This window comes from Hylobates moloch, unplaced genomic scaffold (assembly GCF_009828535.3).
Source record: "Hylobates moloch isolate HMO894 unplaced genomic scaffold, HMol_V3 SCAFFOLD_16, whole genome shotgun sequence".
In the NCBI taxonomy this organism is placed as follows: domain Eukaryota; kingdom Metazoa; phylum Chordata; class Mammalia; order Primates; family Hylobatidae; genus Hylobates; species Hylobates moloch.
Genome location: NW_026652291.1, coordinates 67,375,920 through 67,395,634, shown reverse-complemented (window position 1 = coordinate 67,395,634; position 19,715 = coordinate 67,375,920). Strand labels below are relative to the sequence as shown.

The window sequence follows — 19,715 nt, the reverse complement described above, 5'->3', positions numbered from 1 at the left end:
GCTATATTGCAGATAATTTCTGTGCTTAATACCTTTGTGATAGGACTTGGAACTGAACCGTTGACTCCAACTTCTAGGGTTGTGTTTTTGGTGTTAGACATCTGTCATTATTTGGATGTTCGAGGTGGAAAAGTCTTGGGCAATCATTATTTAATTAACTCAGCTTAGTTAGGCTGGTATTTTTCAAACCTCCTCCTCAACATATGAGATTATCTGATATTTGGCGTGATGATATCTTGCCAAAGCTCCTGCCTTTAGCTCCCTCTTCACCCTCAGTTCCCTTGAGAGCTAACAAATACAGGAACACAATTCGAACTTCGGAGTTTATTTTCTTTCAGCTTTAGCTATCTTAAAACTTCATTGCTAAATCCTTTATTAATTCTTAACCAGTTTCTTTACTTTTCCTTCTAAGTTCCAAGTTCTTCTTTTTCTGATATTCCCCTTAGGAATGGCTTCAGTTTGAGCATATATTGAAATTTCTATGGTTTCTAGAAAGATACACTGAAATCCAGATTTATTAGAATTCCACATAAGGATTATTTGTGGTAGGCAGTAGTACCATGTCTCACATTAACAATGATAACATTGACATTTCTAGCTTTTAGAATTCTAGGTATTGTTTTCTACTTCATTTTACTTTTAATTATTTCCAATTTTTTATGCCAATTACCTTTATAATCAGAAAAAATTCCTACAATATAGCAATCAGTTATGGTGTCTTGGAACTGGCTCTTATTGGTTCAGGAGAGCAGATGATGTGCATCTTTTCCCAACTTCCTGTTCAGTGACCTCATGTTGGTATTATGATATCAGCAAAGGTGGGAACATTTACACCATGGAAACTGGCAACACTAAAATTCAGGGTTTTGATTTTAGAGAATCTGCTTACCAGCACTCTATAGGCAAGCAGCATCTCTACATAACCTGAAATAGTAGTCAGTTGATTCTATAAACAACAACTATAAACACATAAATATAGGAGGTGGGGCATGGCTGCCTTCATACATCACTAATTTTGGCAAAACCCAGCCTTTGAGAGCTTGGTGAACGCCTTACGGAAAATGAAAACATTAAATTGCTGGCTGGTCGGAAGTGAATTCTGGGATGGGAAGAACAATTGCAGCTCTCAATTCTTTGGCTTGCAGTAAACAAGGCCACAAAGGGCCTGAGAATTATTTTATTCCTTACATAGGAAGACATCTTACTAGCCTTACTGAGGGCTAACCAAAAAATGGTAAGTTTATGTTTTAGCTGCATTTGAAATTTGGGTTACATATAAGTGTTGTGAATCACTGGAATGTGTGACAAAGTTAGTCACCTAAAGTCTTCTTCTTTGGTGACTTTTCAGAGACCAGAATTTTTTTGAGGTGCGGGTTGGGGGTGGGGAGTTGGTTTTATTTTTCCTGAAGGCAGAAGGAAAATTACATGGTATTTTCATAATTTCTTTTAAATTTCTTGTAAGAATTACATTCACCTAAAAATAGTGGGGGAAGTGTTACTTTCAATCAGAGTTACTGGGTCTTACTATAGTGCTTTTCTCACCATGGTAGTGTCAGGGAATGAGACTGCTGCTGCGGATGCATTATTACTATTCACAGCAATATTTAAAGACACAAAAATGGAAATGTTGATATTCTGCTTTAATGCACAAATCAAAGCAATTGGAAATTGCTTAAGTGGGCCAGTTTTAAATTTTTTAAATGCAAAAGACTTCTAACCAATACCAAGCAAGAAATGTGCTAGAAACTAATTGGAATATTGTGTTCAAAAGTGATTTTAGTTGGAGTTCAATTGGGCTCAATTAAACAGACATTTGTGATGCATTTTAAAAAAATATGGTGGCCACTGCTTTGGAAATTAGAGAATATTAGGAAGACACACAGTGTTGGCTCTCAGTGTTGACCTCAAAGTGGTCAAAGCATAGTTGGAGGGGCTGTCACATAAACAGAAAAACCATCATTGTTAGACCGACCCAAATCCCAACAACATTAGATCCATGTGATTTTATAAAGTATGCTTGGTTGCCTAAGCTCTCAGAACCCTAAAATAGCCCCTTGCCTTGTTGTCTGCTGTAGTCATGTGATAATTAATACACTGAAAACTATTTTTACATGACAAAATAGCCAGTCAATTGAGGAAAAACAATCCAGTTATATCATACAATGAAAAGAAAAATTACTTAAATTGGTTGTTTTGTAAAATTCAAAGAGAACAATGAATTATTTTAATAAAATGTTTGTTAGAATTCGTTACAGTGTTTGCATAATTGCTTTTCTGATTTTGTACCGGCTGTTTGATGTAATGAATAGAATGAACCTCAGAGTCCTGAAAATACTGCTACTATGAAACTGTGAAAAAGGAGACAGCAAAATAGACTTGTCGTCCTATGCAGGTAAAAGAAAATAGTGGCTTATGGGTGTGATGAGCACAACTAATTTGAAATTATCTAGACAGGAGGAATCATGGCTAGGCTTTGCTTCCACATTATTTTAGTTTCAGGAAGGTGAGACTATAGCATTGAGGACATTATTGGCATACTGAGAAGAATTCCACTTCTGTACACCTAAATTGTTATCTGGAAGAAAATGCTAGTTTAGAAAATATGAATTTATTTTTTGACATAGTTATGAAAAAGGCCTTTTAGTTGTTTTCTTTAGATAGGTTGTTATATTCAAAATATTCTTTTCAAATTCTATTGAGTTTTACATGATCAGTATAGTAATTAATAGAACCTTAGTCTCTTAAGTAGGCAACAGAGTAAAGAAACCATTTTAAAAAGGAACCAGAGACACAAAAGGATAAATAATTTTCAAAAGAAAGCAAAATATCATCTAAGAAGTAAATTGTGATCTGTCTTGATCAGATTCTTCAATGGCCTGCATTGTGAGGTTCTTTAATGTCCAAGAACTCCTTCTAATGGCTTCCTGATCTATACAGAAGCCACCTGAGACGGACAATTTTAAAAGATGATAAGGTTCTATACAATAAGCTAGTTTCATTCCTTTTGAAAAATGGTATATGAATAAACCAGATCAACAGAGACTCTCAAATCTCGCTTTAGATACTACTTCTACTTTGCTCCTTTTCTTCTACCTTGGTACCTTTAAGTAAAGTGTGTGGGAAAAACCACCCCCTAGAAGTTTCAGGCTTTCTCTCCCAGTTTTTTCTAATCTGTTCTTGATTGTAAGAATTAATAAGGAGGAAAATGAACAAAAGCTAGGTCCCAGAGAAGAAGGCAAGAGCCAGAACAATCAACAAACCTATGAGTCTTACCCAAAAAATGAGAGACTTGTCTGCAACAGTTGAGGGAATAAACAAAGTCTTAAGCCTGTAGCAGTATAGTTCACCCCATGGCAGAACATCAGCAATGCCTAGGTCTAAAATGAAATGACCTACTCATGACAACAAAGTGTTTTTGATACAATACCCACGAAGGCTTTAGGGGTAGAATAGCATTTTAAATTGAAGAAGGTATCAGTTTCAATATCTCTTTCAGAAAGTCTTTTGATGGCGTATTGTGTAGGTGTGCTATGGATGTAAAGACATAAATTAAGTTCCTTCTGAGTTCAATTAATTAGTTTTATAGGGAGAACTTAGAGTTATTTAAAAAGAAGGCCTTGGGTTTTTTTTTTGGTGTTCGGTGCAGGTGATATTTATTAACAAGTAGGCTGTGTATAAAGAATATGTTTGTATGCATGCAAAGTGGTATTTTATTGAAGAATGCAAGGTAGGTTGTCATGGAGATTAAAAGCCTTGAAGTGCTATTCACTGGTGTTAGTTATGGTTGCTGGGCACTAGGATATTAGGTTCTGGCACCCTGAATGTTTCATTGTTGTAATAATAATTACACTTTTATCTTCACTGTAAGGGCTATTCACGTAGGATAAATAAATACAGACACATGAACAAATCTAACTTAAAGGTAAATATAGCAACCCTATGACCCATCCCAGTGCAAAATTATGTAGCTGTAGTTACTACACCATCAAAATGCTTGATTTTCATTGAGGGTCACTGAAGCTGTTTACAAGATGAATTTACAAAATGCACAAAGTCTACACTTACATTAAAAAGCAGCAGAAGAATGAAAGCTGTTGACCGATAGTGTAGTCACTGGTAAATATAAAGGTTTCCTTTAGAAGCAGAGGAAACAAATGAAAAGCTTGTAATATGTTTTGCTAGCATTTTCTTGAAATACTGTATTTATATGAGATTTCAAACCTGACTTTCAGCTCTATGTAAAGCATAAAGTGATTTTTTTCTGGTGTTCTTTTCTCTTCCATGATTAGATGAAATGATCTTGACAAGTTTACCTTAGTGAGAAACTATGTATTTTCTATATAAAGAGACTACTTATGCTTGGCAGAATCAGTATGGACATTTTCTTAACCAATAAATTAATAGAAAGAGTTGCAATATAGAAAACTATACAACATACACAATATAACATTGAAATTTGCAGCAGTAAGTAATGTGGTTTTCAAAACTGCCTTAAGTGATGATTAACTAGAATTATATATATTTATATTTAAACTGACACCACAGAATTCTTTGAAGTCTTGACAGATATGTGGAATATTTAAATGTAGTAATTGCAGTTGCTAAACCTCCTGGGATTAACCTGCTGGAGAGATAGTGACATCTTATACAGAGAAAAATGATTTGTACTGTGGGGGAAAAGCTGAAAATGAAGCAATCCATGTGTGTCTTATATTCTTATATAACTCTTTGGAAAAGAAGTTTATTGTAACTAATGAATTGGTAATATTCTGTAATAATCCACCATGTGAACAATTATATAATTTGTATAAATGTAGGCATATAATTTAGTTTTTTCAACACTGATTTTAGGTTTCATAATATAGCACAGTTCACAAAAAGTAAAACAGACTGAGAAGTAGATCAGCACTGGATTAATGTTAATGGTAGGAATCTTGGATTTTTGCTTGAAGGTAGGTTCCATATTACTTTATCTTCTAGAAATGGGGAATGTTGTAACGGTACTTCTCAGTTCATTTTAGGAAATGTTTGTTAAATGCCTTTATGCTTCAAGCACATTTTGTTGAACTTAATTGAAGTCAAGGAGTAAAAACATTAACAGAGAGAGTGGTGATATATTTTTATCAAATAAAATTATTTTAAAATAAGTCACATTGTTACCATATTATCTGTAGATAGAAGACAGATTAATTATAGGGATTGTCTCTTGCCCCTGATGTTCAGAACTTCTGATGAAGTACTTTGAGTTGCATCTATATAACATAATCAAATAGCCATAACTTGAGCTTCAGAATCAATTTTAACGAACTTGGCAAGATACAAATCTCTGTGTGTAAGAGTAGAGCGAGAAGATTTCAGCGAGTCTCTGGGTATACGCTTTCCAAGTCTAGACTTCTCTGGGCTTCTAAATAACAAATTGTATCTTAAAATTACCTGAGATAGGCCGGGCACGGTGGCTCACGCCTGTAATCCCAGCACTTTGGGAGGCCGAGGCGGGCGGATCACGAGGTCAAGAGATCGAGACCATCCTGGCTAACATGGTGAAACCCCGTCTCTACTAAAAATACAAAAAATCAGCCAGGTGTAGTGGCGGGCTCCTGTAGTCCCAGCTACGCGGGAGGCTGAGGCAGGAGAATGGCGTGAACCCCGGGGGGCGGAGCCTGCAGTGAGCCGAGATCGTGCCACTGCACTCCAGCCTGAGCGACAGTGAGACTCCATCTCAAAAAAAAAAAAAAGTACCTGAGATAGTGGGACAATCTGTTTTCGCAGTCGGGTAAATTGAGGTAGATATTTAGTAGAAGTGTGCATTGTATAACAGTTGTACACTAGGGAGAGAAGATATTGAACTGAGAAACACACATTTTAATGACAACTGTGCTACTAGACAATTGAGTGATTTAAAATCATTTGTTCATTCCACTGGGGGAACAATGGTGACCCACCAGACAATGGGAATTTCTTTAGCATGGCTGCTAATACTGCCAGGGGAGAAAAAGAGTAATTCTTCACTTAACAGCCTAAGACTTGGCTTTCCATACCACCCTGCTCCCAGACTCCCTACACAGTAGTGGCTTCCGTCCTAAGGATAGAGCAATACCATCCTCGTGAAACTTACAGCTGAGCAGGAGAAGACAGGCATTGAATAAGTCATTATAAGTGTGAGAAATCTTATAAAAGGAAGTCCAGGATTCACTAATTGTATATGTTTACTTGAAAGTCGCTGCGGATGGAATATTTGGCACTACTAAGATGACTCCAAAATAGCTTTATCTCTCATCTCAGCCTCTTTTCGGAGGTATAGACCTATATCCCCAATTACATGCTTGCATTTTTAACCTAAATGGAATTGGCTCCTATAACTCAACTTATCCAAATCCAAATTCATCATCTCCTTATCAAAACAGCATCTCTTTCTAACTCTTCCACTTATTTTAGTGGCCCTGTCCTTTTCCCAGCCACAGCAGATCTGAGATCCATCTTTCATTCATTCCTTTGTTTTCCACATATTAAAGATTCTATTTTGATAATGTCTCTTCTGTCTGATTAATTTTTTTTCAATCCCTGCACTCACCAGGCATTGGTCTTTCAAGCAAATTAAACATGGTCATTCGCTTCTTTATTCAACAAATATTTCAATGCCTATTATAGACTATGTCCTGTGCTATGGATATAGTAGTAAGTAAAATGGCCATCATCCTGCTTTCACAGAGTTTATGGGGTCATAGATGAGGCAGATATTAAATGAATAACCCTATTCATTTAATAAATGAATAACCCTATTCATTTAATAAATGAATATACATGCTATGAAGGGAAAGTATAGGTGCTATAGAGTGCCAAGCAGAAAGATAATGTAGATACCTGATATATTTTGGGGATGAAAGTGGGGCAATCTTGTCTGAGGCCTATGGAATAAGTAGGAGTTAGAGGAGGAGTAGGAAGAAAATATTCCAAGTAGAGGGAAGAAGTCTTACAAAGTTTCCATTTCTAGAGAGAGTGTGGAGCCTTTGAAGCTGGAGAGGAAAGCAGAAGTTGGATTGTGTAAGGCATCATCAGCCTTTTTAAGGAGTTCAGATTTTATTTCAAATGGGATGGGAAGCCATTTATGGGGTTTCAGCAAGGGAATGGAGCTAAGATGTATTTGAGATACATATAGAAAGTAGAATGAAAAGAACTTGTTGAAAGAATGTATGTGAAGAAATAGAGGAGGTGCTAGATTTCTGACAAGAGCAACCAGGTAGATAGATGTGCCATTTGGTGAGACAGAGAACACAGGTTTGGAAGGCAGGATAATGAGTTCAGTTCGGGACATGTTTGAGGAAAGTATGATAGCCAAGTGATGTTCAGAAGGTAACTGGTTATATATGCACATGTTCCTGCTGTCAAGGATAGAGCCACCCGCCTAACAGATGTTAAGATATTTATAATAACTACACAACAAGATAGATTATCATTAATGCCACACTAAATTGATGACTCAGGAAAAACCTCATGGAGAAGGTGACATTTGAGAGGGCCTTGAGAGAATGATAGAATTTTGACAAATGCTCCTTTGTTTTCTACATTTAAGAATGATGGGCCGGGCGCAGTGGTTCACGCTTGTAATCCCAGCACTTTGGGAGGCCTAGGCGGGCGGATCACGAGGTCAGGAGATCGAGACCACGGTGAAACCCCGTCTCTACTAAAAATACAAAAAATTAGCCGGGCGTGGTGGCGGGCGCCTGTAGTCCCAGCTACTTGGAGAGGCTGAGGCAGGAGAATGGCGTGAACCCGGGAGGCGGAGCTTGCAGTGAGCCGAGATTGCGCCCCTCACTCCAGCCCGGGGACAGAACGAGACTCCGTCTCAAAAAAAAAAAAAAAAAAAAAAAAAAAAGAATGATGCACTAAAGTGCTGATAGGATGCTCTAACTTTTGAAGTTGGTGTGTACTGACTGGTGTAGGATTGTAGGGGCTGCATTGGCCTTTTTGTGAGGGTGTCTTAAATTCCAGCAACTATAGATTTTTCTTTTGGGCTTGTCTTCCTTCCAATTTCTTCCCTTGAAACAAGGTATAAACTTGGCTGCCAGTGTTTTGGGAGTCATACGAGAGAAGAGAGCTCTGGGCTTTACCATCCAATATGTGGATTTTTAGTCATTTTTTGTTTTAATTATAGCACCTCTGCCCTTAGCTGTATCTGATGACCCAAGACCAGAGTTCTTTAGATTTAATCTCACCAGAGAATAATTTCTGCCAGGGTGGGAAAAATGAACTCACTTGCTGGTTGGAAGAGGGGGTCTGGGACTCTCATTGCTATTTATAATTTCTTTCAACAAATTCTTCAGTCTATAGCCTTGCCCTCTACCATTCCAAGGTGCTTCTAATTCCCAGGCTTGAGAAGATATGAACCGGCTTGCCTCTTATTGGCTTCATTCTCCAGACTCAAGTTTATGCTTTCTCTGGCCTGCCAAATCAGTACCATCATCCATCTATATATGCTTTTCAGCTTCCAAATTTGTATCTAGTGATGTGTTCTGTTCTGTTTGTCTTTGCAGGCTTTCTTCACTGTCATTCAGGAGGGAGTAGAAATAAACTTGTGTTTAATCTGTCATGTATAATTGTAATGCAATTTCTAAAAAGTGCCTGACTATAATGATTTTAAGTACTGGAAGATAATAGCTTAATAAAGTACATAATCTAATTTCCTCCTATAATTTCGTAATTCTTATTGTAAAGAAATACTCCATAAACTCAGACAGTATTTTGAGCTTCAATTATTTTACAATTGTTTCAGTGCTTAGTGCCTTACGTTTCTTCAGGCATCGTTTTTCTAAGTCCATTTGCATCAGATAATTGCTACATTAATAAAAATGTATTTACATAAAACTTTTTAGAGAACGGGCTTACTATGTTAAAAAGAAAAGCTAAAGCTATTAGAAACAAAAGGCACAAGGACAAAAATGGCTATATTTAATTAATATTAAAGTTGTGAAATCAACTGGCAAAAAGTAATGAAACTGAGAATTTATGTTGGTACTATGGATTTAAGTATAACCTGAGCCTGAGGACTTAAAATGGTGGCATCAGGTAATATAGCTGATGGGATAGTCCAAGAATGACTTCTCAAAATCTCGAGTTAATGACAGCTTTCAGGAAATAATGGAAGATTCTGTGTCTTTTTTTCTTCTCTCCATTGTTTCTTCTATATTACCAAATCTGCAGATTATTTCTTCATACCTTTGTAATTAAATTTTATGAAACACAGAACAAACTAAGACTTTCATAAAATTTTCCTTTTTAAAAAATATTTTATAGTCACAAACTCCCATTAGTAAAGATAGGCTATTCATTCATCCATTCATTCAAGAAATATTTTTTAAGCACTATTCTTTTTTTTTTGGGGGGGACAGAGTCTCACTCTGTTGCCCAGGCTGGAGTGCAGTGGCACAATCTCAGCTCACTGCAACCTCCACCTTGCGGGTTCAAGTGATTCTACTTGCCTCAGCCTCCTGAGTAGCTGGGATTATAGGCACCTGCCATCATGCCTGGCTAATTTTTGTATTTTTGTAGAGATGGGGTTTCACCATGGTGGCCAGGCTGTTCTTGAACTCCTGACCTCAGGTAATTCACCCACCTTGGCCTCCCAAAGTGCTGGGATTACAGATGTGAGCCACTGTGCCCGGCCTTGAGCAGTATTCTATTTGGCACATTAGGAGGTTCCTGCAGATACAATGGTGAGCAAAGGGAAATATGGTCCATGTTGTCAGGTAGCTTTTAGTCAAGGGGAGGAGACAGATATTAATTAACTAAGCCTACTAATCAAATAAATTGAGATAAATGTCCTCCTGGATAGACACAAGTTTTATTGGCAGGTGTGTAATGAAAGAGTCTCACCTGCACTGGAGGGATGGGGAAAAAGAAATGACAGTTGAGTTCTTAATGCCAATTTAACTAAGCTGAAGGGATGCCAACTTAACAGTGGGATGGTGGGAACAGTATGTACTCATGTAGTAGGAAGGAGTACTAAATATTCAAGGAACAGTGTTGAGACAAGGTCAGTGTGGGCAGGAATTAAGGAGGACCATGACTGGGCTGGAGAAGTAAAAATAATCAGATTGCAGAATAATGGGAAGCCTGCAATACTGGGAGTGGGAATTTCACTTAAATGTAAGTGAAAATTTTTTTCCAAACAGTAGTACTTACATGAGAAATATTAAAACTGACTGCTGTGTTTCATCACAGATGATTCCACCAGGTCAAGCTAATAAAGGAGCATGAATTTGAGTGACCGGGGGGCCCATAGGATATCAGATCCTTACTGAATGTAACTGAAGACTCTTTCATGACCAATGAACAATGGAACTCACTTGTTTTAACCAACTATGTAAAGAACAATGGAATCTTTAGCCAATGCAGAGTGCTAGTTTTCAATGCTTAATTAACACAAACACCATAACTCTCCCTTTCTGACACTTAAACATTTCTGTTTCCCCTGCTCAGTGAACTACCTGTGAATTTTTCGCTTGTAGGTGTTTCCTTGCTTGGCAAGAAATATTTACCTCTTAATGTGTTTAGCTTAAATGTTTTCATTTTTTTTGATAGCAAAGTATGGGGATATAGATCATATCACATTTGAATCAAGAAAGTCCTGTCTGGCTGTAGTTTGGAGAATGGCTTGAAGAATGAATCAGTGGATTCCAGGAGACAAGTTAGATTACTGCAGTAGTCCAGGCCAGCATGATAATGGCTTACTCCAGAATGATGGTGGTGGAGACAGACAGTGATGGACAGATTTGAGAGATATCCAGGAGATGAATTCACAGGACTTGGTAGTGGATTGGATATGGGGGTTGAGAGGTACCACAAATGACTTGTGGGCTTGAAGGGATGTTGATGTCAGTCAACAAAGTAGGGAATCCTAAAAGAGGTCCAGACTGAGAGTGGGGAAAGGGAAGATTAGGAGTTCGATGTCGCTTTGTTTATTACCTTCCAAATTGTTTGTATGGGAATCAGAAGCTTTAAAAAGAAGAATTGTAAACAGAAATAGTTTTTATGTGTATCATATTTCAGAGTCATTAGAGCTACAGTTTTTCTTATATATAAGTACTCGTGGTTTATTTGTTATGTATCTCACTAGATTTTCTTTGGGCAATCCTATTGGCATTTTCCATTTATACCAATTGCAGTCATTTCAAATTGCATTTTAAAGGAAGTTATGTATAAAGGTGTTGTGCAGTTTGCTGTAGATCATTTATGCAGAGTGGAGCATAGAGAGTTCAATTCAAAAATAAGGCCAAAAAGGAAAGTCTTCCTTACACTGGTGCACTGCAATGTGTAAATTTGGTATGGATGAATGTAACTGTCGAAATCAAATACAGGCATGGGGAAATACTACCTATTGCTCACTTAGCATTGATTTTTAGTAATAGCAGGTTTAGCTAAAAATCTGTGATCAATGGACTGTTACAACTAAATAGTCTCTTTCATTTCCAAGGGAGGAGAAGAAACCATGAATATTTTCTGGAAATAGTTTTCTTTTATTATTAAAGCAATATGCTTTCAATATAGAAAAACATAGAAAACAACATTTTTGATTCTGGAATATCTCTGTATTTTTTTTCAGATACATGCCAGCAAGGCTTTTTGCTTGCTTGCTTTTTTTTTTTTTTTTTTTTTTTTTTTTTAAGATATACAGGGAATAGGAAACACAAAAAATTTAAACAGAATCTCTAGTCCTAGCTGTGACCCACAATTCCAGTTGTTTTAAAAAAAAAATTCTCAACTAGATTATCTACACCACCAGAATATAACTAGATTAAGAGTAAAATAACATGCTTAAATATGTTATATCCCTCCCTCAATATATCACTGATTTTTTAGAGACAGGATCTTGCTCTGTTGCCCAGGCTCGAGTGCAGTGGTGTGATCATAGCTCTTTGCAACCTTGAACTCTGTGGCTCAAGTTATCCCGACTGCCTCAGCCCCACAAGTAGCTAGGACTACAGGGGCATGCCACCATACCAAGCTGATGTTTTTTTTTTTTTTTCTTTTCTAAGTTTTTTGTAGAGACAAGGTCTCACTATGTTACCAAGGCTAGTCTTGAACTCCTGGCTTCAAGTGATCTTCCTGCCTCAGCTTCCCAAAGCACTGGGATTACAGGTGTGAACCACTGTGTCTGGCCCCGCCACTGATTTTTAAGTAGCTAAAGATGGTCAGATATTTTTGTAAACCTCTAATGTATTCTTTTGTGAGATTGGCCCCACTCTTTAAAAAAAAAAAACTTCTTGTTCCTATTTTATATCATTTGTCACCTTATCTGTTTAAGTATATTTATTCTGTTTATTTTATATTCTTGTCATGTCTACTTCAATATTTTCACTTAAGTTGGTGTGTGTCATTCATGTTGTTGACTTTTATTGTAATAGGTGATCTCCTTAGGTGTCTAGATAATCTGGCCTTTGAGTTCATGTCCTTTTTTTTTTTTTTTTTTTTTTTTTTTTTTTTTTGAGTTGGAATCATGCTCTGTCACCCAGGCTGGAGTGCAGTGGCATGATCTTGGCTCACTGCAACCTCTGCCGGGTTCAAGCAATTCTCCTGCCTCAGCCTCCCGAGTAGCTGGGACTACAGGTGCGTGCCACCACACCCGGCTAATTTTTGTATTTTTAGTAGAGACGGGGTTTCACCATGCTGGCCAGGCTAGTCTTGAACTCCTGACCTCAGGTGATCCACCTGTCTTGGCCTCCCAAAGTGCTGGGATTACAGGTGTGAGCCACTTTTTGTTTTTCTTTTTTTTCTTTTTGAGACAGTCTTGCTCTGTTGCCCAGGCTGGAATGCAGTGATGTGATCTCGGCTCACTGCAACCTCTGCCTCCTGGATTCCAGCAATTGTCCTCCCTCAGCCTCCAGAGAAGCTGGAATTACAGGCATGCACCATGCTGCTGGGCTATTTTTTGTATTTTTAGTAGAGATGGGGTTTCATGATGTTGGCCAGGCTGGTCTTGAACTCCTGACCTCAAGTGATCTGCCTGCCTCGGCCTCCCAAAGTGCTGGGATTACAGGTGTGAGCCACTGCACCTAGCCTTGAACTCATGTTCTTTTGAGGGAGAATGAGCTACCTTGTCTGTGGAAGGACCAAAGGTCATTCTGTGATGTTTCAGCAGAGTTTGGGGAGAGAAGTGTTGAGCCCTATGGTGGAAAGCCCTGGGAACTACAGGCCTCTTGTTGACCACACCCCTGCATTCCAGCCTGGGCAACAGAGCAAGACTCTGTCTCAAAAAAAAAAAAAAAAAAAAAAAAGTGGCTCATGCCTGTAATCTTAAATTACCTCATACAGTTGGCACTCCATATCTGCAGGTTTCACATCTGTGGATATGACCAATTGTGGATCAAAAATATTTGGAAAAAAAAAAACAATAAAAATAACACAATAAAAAATAATATAAAATTTAAAAACAGTAAGTAAAAACAACTATTTGCTTAGCATTTCCATTGTATTAGGTATTGTAAGTAACCTAGAGATGATTTAAAGTATATGAGAGGATGTGTATAGATCAGATAAAAATAGTGTTAATTTTAATGCGAGGCACTTGAGCATTTGAGGATTTTGGTGTCCATGGGGTTTTGGAACCAATTCCCTAGAATATAGAGTATGTCTGTAATCCCTTTTTCCTGAGAGGGGGAAACTGATGGCTCAAAATGACCCTGGAACTATTCCGAAGTCAGGCATTAGTTTATTGAAGTAACTAGGCCCTGTCCAATTTGCAACTAGTAGTCAATTGACTTTTATACAGCAAATCCAATACCAGTTGTTGGGGGCCACAGTTAATATGTTTTTTGCTATAAACACCCATATGGTGCTTTAAATAATATTGTAACATTTTGGGGCCACTTGTCAAGAATGGTCTGGTGCCAGGCAATAAATATGTGTATCAAAACCATTAGGTCTTTCTAAAGCAAAATAATTTGTGGTGCAGTCTGTAGTGTGTCTTACTTGCGAGTAAAAGTGAGATTACTTTAAAAGTGAGATTACTTCCAAATACACAGCTTTAGTTTCCTAGTTTTCTTTAACGTTTTACATCTGTGTAATTTGGTTATAAAATCTAGCTATCACAATAGGTCCTCAAGTATTTGGTGGAGACAGGAACCTCCCTTTCCTAATACAATGTAATAGGGCATTTTAGATTTCTGGGTTTCTGGCCTGTTGTGGTATTTGCCATCTAAAGTTCCTTAATTATTAGTTGAATTCAATTACCCACTAAACCAATGCTTTATTACGAAGAATTGGTACAAAGGGAAGCTGGGTGGCTTCCAAAGGAAAATGTCTACAAATCCAATAGTCAGAGTGGTTTTGGCTTAGCCAGTTCATACATAAATTGGAACTGGGTGACTAGAAATGTAAAAAATGACATTGAATACAGCTTTGTAGGTAACATAAAGATAGACTTAAGACCAGCAAAAGAAGAAATTACTAGGAAAATAGAGCCAAAGAATGTGTATTAAAGTGGGCAGTCACTGGTCTTGTTCAATGGCTTTTGGGTGGAGGCTATTGACATATCAGGTAGACATTTATTTGGTTCAAAGATTTTGGGCAAAGCCATCTCCTGAAGACTGTCTACTTTTGTAGGGTTTCTGAGAATCTTTAGCTTGAGATTTCTGGTTGGGACAGTCTTTTAGTGATTCAAGGATGATTATTCCCTTTTTCATTGAGAGACATGAATCTAAGAATCAGTCGTTTGAAGTTTTACTGCTATGTTAGAACATGATGGAGTCTTTACTTTGGAGTTTAAGGGCTGTCTTTCTCTCATGTTTCTTCTAGGAATTAGGTCTTTAAGTTTTATGTTATGCGAAGATTGTCTAGGAAAATATTGAAGAAGGGTTGCTGACAAATGTTGATGATAAGACTGAGTATATTGCACAAATCTCTTTCAGTATTTAGTTATGCCTGTTTGCAATAGTGTGTAGAGTTAGAGATGGTATTCTTAGATTCATGGGACAATATATCAATAATTTGTAAGGAGAGAGTCAGTGAATCCAAGGAGTTGATTTCATTGTCTTTAAAGCCAATAAAAATACTTTAGATTATGAAAGTTCAAATGTCTTAAGAACTATCCTAATCTGAATTGCAGAATTCCATTTATTCTTTCTGCCTTTCTAAAAGATTGGGAGTAAGTGAAGGTTATAAGTAAGTAACAGAGCTTTGCAAAATAATTTAATATTAGTCCTAGTAAAATGGGCTGTCCTGTCACTTGAGATAAATGTTGGCATCCCCCAAGTTGGGAACACAAAATGAAGTAATTTTTTGCTACTCTAAGAGCCACAACTCTCTGGTAAGGATTATTTCAATCCGTCTTTAATATGTAAAGAATGACCAGAATATATTCAAAACCCATTTCAGGAAGTTGTATGAAAATCATTTGGAGATGTCCATAGAGAATAGGGGTTTGGGCTGTTGCATGTTCTATTTTTTTAGAACTATACCAGGATTGTGATAGTGACAAATAACTTATGCATCACTGGCATACTCAGAATGTTATTGACGTTTTCCCCACTACTGTTAATTGAGTATAGCAGGCAATTTTGTTCTAATCATGCTGGGCAATTTAATATAAAAATTTTATAAAGTTTAGTTTTAGAACTTCTGGTGCCACCAGGGGATCATCCTGAGAGTTATCCTTGAACTCTTCAACGGATTCATCGTTTTTTTTTTTGTTTACAGGGTTGAATTAGAGTCCAACATATTTATTTTTTAATTTTATTTTTAAAGAGCAGTTTTAGGTTCACAGTAAAATTGAGAGGAAGTACAGCAATTTTCCGTATACTCCTGCCTGCACATATGCATAGCCTCCCCCATTATCAACATCCATCACCAAAGAGTACATTTGTTGCAATTGATGAACCTACATTGTCACATCATAATCGTTTGAAGTCCGTATTTTACCTTAGAGTTCACATTCTATGGGTTTGGACAAATGTATAGTGACATATAGTCATCATTAAAGTATCATACAGACTATTTTTACACTTGATCTTAGCCAAAAGGCCGAGAAGCGATTATACAGACTATTTTTCACTGCCCTAAAAAGACTCTGTGCTTCACCTACTCATCCCTTCGCCCCAGCCCTGGCAGCAACTGATCGTTTTACTGTTGCCATAGTTTTGCCTTTTCCAGAATGTCATATAATTGGAATCATGCAGTATGTAGCCTTTTCATATTGACTTCTTTCACTTAGTAATATGCATGTCTTTTGTAAGAAGTTTCCTGCATATCTTTTGTAGTTTGATACCTCATTTATTTTTATTGTTGAATAGTATTTTATCTTCTGAGTGTACCACAGTTTGTTTACCCATTTACCTACTTGAAAGACATCTTGGTTGCTTCCAAGTTTTGACAATTATGAATACATCTGCCATAAAGATCCATGTGTAAGTTTTTGTATGAACACAAGTTTTCAACTCCTTTGGGCAAATATCAAGGAGTGCAATTGCTGCATGGTATGGTAACAGTATGTTTAGTTTTATAAGAAACTGCCAAACTGTCTTCCAAAGTAGGCTGTACCATTTTGCATTCCTACTGGCAATGGATGAGCACTCCTGTTGTCCATATCCCCACTAGCATTTGGTGGTGTCAGTATCCTGGATATTGGCCATTCTAATAGGTGTGTAGTGGTATCCCATTGTTGCTTTAATTTGCATTTCCCTAATGAAATATGATGTGGAGCCTCTTTTCATATGCTTATTTGACATCTATACACCTTTTTTTTTTTTTTTTTTGAGATAGAGTCTCACTCTATCTCTCAGGCTGGAGTGCAGTAGTGGGATATTGGCTCACTGCAACCTCCGACTCCCTGGTTCAAGCTATTCTCCTGCCTCAGCCTCCCAAGTAGCTGGGATTACGGGCACGCACCACAATGCCCAGCTAATTTTTTTTGTATTTTTAGTAGAGACGGGGTTTCACCATGTTGGCCAAGATGGTCTTGATCTCCTGACGTCATGAGCTGCCTGCCTCAGCCTCCCAAAGTGTTGGGATTACAGGTGTGAGCCACCGTGCCCGGCTTGATATCTATATATCTTTTTTGGTGATATGTCTGTTTGGGTATTTGGTTGATTTTTAAATTGGGTTATTTATTTTCTTATTCTTGAGTTTTAAGAGTTATTTTTACATTTTAGATAACAATTCTTTATCATACGTGTCTCTTGCAAATATTTTCTCCTAGTTTGTGGCTTGTCTTTTCACTCTCTTGACCTTGTCTTTTGAAGAATAGAAGTTTTTAATTTTAATGAATTAATGTATCAGTGCTTTCTTTTATGGATCTTGCCTTTGGTGTTGTATCTAAAAAGTCATCACTATACCCAAGGTCATCTAGCTGTTCTAGACATTCATTTTTTTTACATGTGGATGTCCAGTTGTTTCAGCATCATTTGTTGAGAAAATTGTCTTTTCTCTATTTTGTTGCTATTGCTCCTTTGTCAAAACTCAGTAGACTATATTTATGTGGGTCTATTTCTGGGCTCTCTATTATATATCACTGTGTGTCTATATCCACAACATAAATTGCTGGGATTTTGATTGGAATTGCCTTGAATCTATAGATCAAGTTGGGAAGAAGTGACATCTTGACAATATTGAGTTTTCTTACCCATGAACATGGACTATCTCTCAATTTATTTAGTTCTTTGATTTTGTTCATCAGAGTTTTATAGTTTTCCTCATATAGATCTGTACTTTTTTTTAGGTTTATACCTAATTGTTTTATTTTGGGGGGACGTTAATGTAAATAGTATTGTGTTTTTATTTCAAATTCCATTTGTTCATTGCTGGTATACAAGGGTATACCAAAGTTGCTGGATACTTTTGTATAGTACCGTTTCAGGAACTGGAGGCTTGAGTCAAATGTATTTTTACAAGAAATGCTTTGGGTGAGTCTCCAAAAAAACCTTCTCCAACATCTACTGCTTTTATTAACAACTTGGGTTACCTATGAAATTTAGGGTCCTTAAGTTACTCTTAGGGTCTTCCCATTTTATTTTTTGCATAATTTTTTTTGCATGTAAGGTTCTCACAAAATGTGAACCAATTGCTATAGATTTGGGAGCTCTGGAGTTTATGTTCCTAAAATCATACTAAATTCTTCTATAAACTTCTATCTGTATTAGTCCATTTTCACACTGCTATAAAGATACTGCCTGAGACAGGGTAATTTATAAACAAAAGAGGTTTAATTGACTCAGTTCTGCATGGCTGGGGAGGCCTCAGGAAACTTACAATCATGGCGGAAAGCAAAAGGGAAGCAAGGCACATCTTACATGGTGGCAGGCGAAAGAGAAGAGCAAAGTGGGAACTACCAAACACTTTTAAAACCATCAGCTCTCATGAGAACTCACTCGCTAACCCAAGAACAGCATGGAGGAAGCCATCCCCATGATCCAATTGCCTCTCACCTGGTCCCTCCCTCCACACCTGGGGATTACAATTCGAGAAGAGATTTGGGTGGGGACACAGAGCCAAACCATACCACTCCTTATCTTATCTAGACTCTGGGAATTCTTTAACAATGACTCTTCACTTAAATGATACCAGAACTTATATTCAACCATTAGGGGTTTTTCTATTCTGCAGGATGTTTAATTTTATGAGTTAATTTAGCTTTGGGTGCTACTGGGTGGCTAGAAAGGAAGGGAGGCAGATCAGGAGGAGTTACAGGAACAGAAGGAAATGTAGAAGCATAAGATGGATAAGAATAGTAAAGGTTATTCACTTCAAATTAAGATTTGGGGTATCTTGAAGAGAGCTAGTTTTAATTTTTTTCAAGTTTTTATTTTCTCTTGGCCAAAGAATCTCTTTATAAAGCAATTTTGCCATCTGAATTTCTTTGGCATACTTCCTCATGTCAATAAAACCATGCAGACCACTGTACTGTTTTTTTCTGTTCTATGATACCCTTCAAATGAATAATTTTGTTCATATCTAAGCTCACCAACATGGCTACTATAAATTCTATATTGTGAAATTATGTTACTTGGAAAGACAAGCAGAAGAATTTGAGATGTGGCATAAATACACGTGAGAAGGAGGAGTCCAGCTCAGGGTAGGTAGGGACATAGATTTCGACGGAGATTAAGCTATGGGGGTCTGGGAACAGTCTGCTCGTGCACTTTGTGAATTGGATCTCTAGCCTAATGGTTGTGCCATCTCCAGCTGCAAACTCAACTTATTTGTAGTTCTCAGTGGATGAAAAGATTTAGAGAGGAAATATCTCTCAGAGCCAGAATCTCAGGGACAACTCACGACAGAGGAAAGGTCTCATGATGTTTTGATAATTGACCCAGAACACAGTTTGCCCAAAAGACACCAGTCTGAGAAGAAACCTTTTGAAAATCTGCATTTCCAGAATGGCTCATGGTCTTATCATGGGCCTATCATTGGGAAGTTCTCTTCCCAATGAACTTCCTCTCACAGATGCACAACAACAATAAAAAATAAGGACAGATAAAATTAAATAGTAATATTGTTAGTAATTGTCAGGTTTTCACTAAGAATAAAAGTTTTGTAAATCTTATCAGATAATAAAATAATTCCTGGAAAAGAATTTTGTATTTTAGGAGTCAAAATAAACTCATCATGTGGGGAGGTTAAAAAATAAAATAAAATAAAATAAATTGAAGCTCAAACCTAAAGTAGACTTATCTCACTACTATTGTCATGGAGATATATGAGGAAGAGTTCCAAGTGGCCTTTGAGGA

The 19,715-nt window shown here is 37.2% G+C and overlaps 1 long non-coding RNA gene across 1 annotated transcript; it reads left to right on the top strand.

The window, feature by feature from the left end:
- The first annotated feature begins 928 nt into the window (after nucleotides 1-928).
- LOC131381473 (uncharacterized) lies at nucleotides 929-10,271 on the top strand. The gene is made up of 3 exons (XR_009210225.1): nucleotides 929-1,234; nucleotides 2,310-2,392; nucleotides 10,219-10,271. It is a non-coding gene; the product is annotated as an uncharacterized LOC131381473 (long non-coding RNA).
- Nucleotides 10,272-19,715: the final 9,444 nt, after the last annotated feature.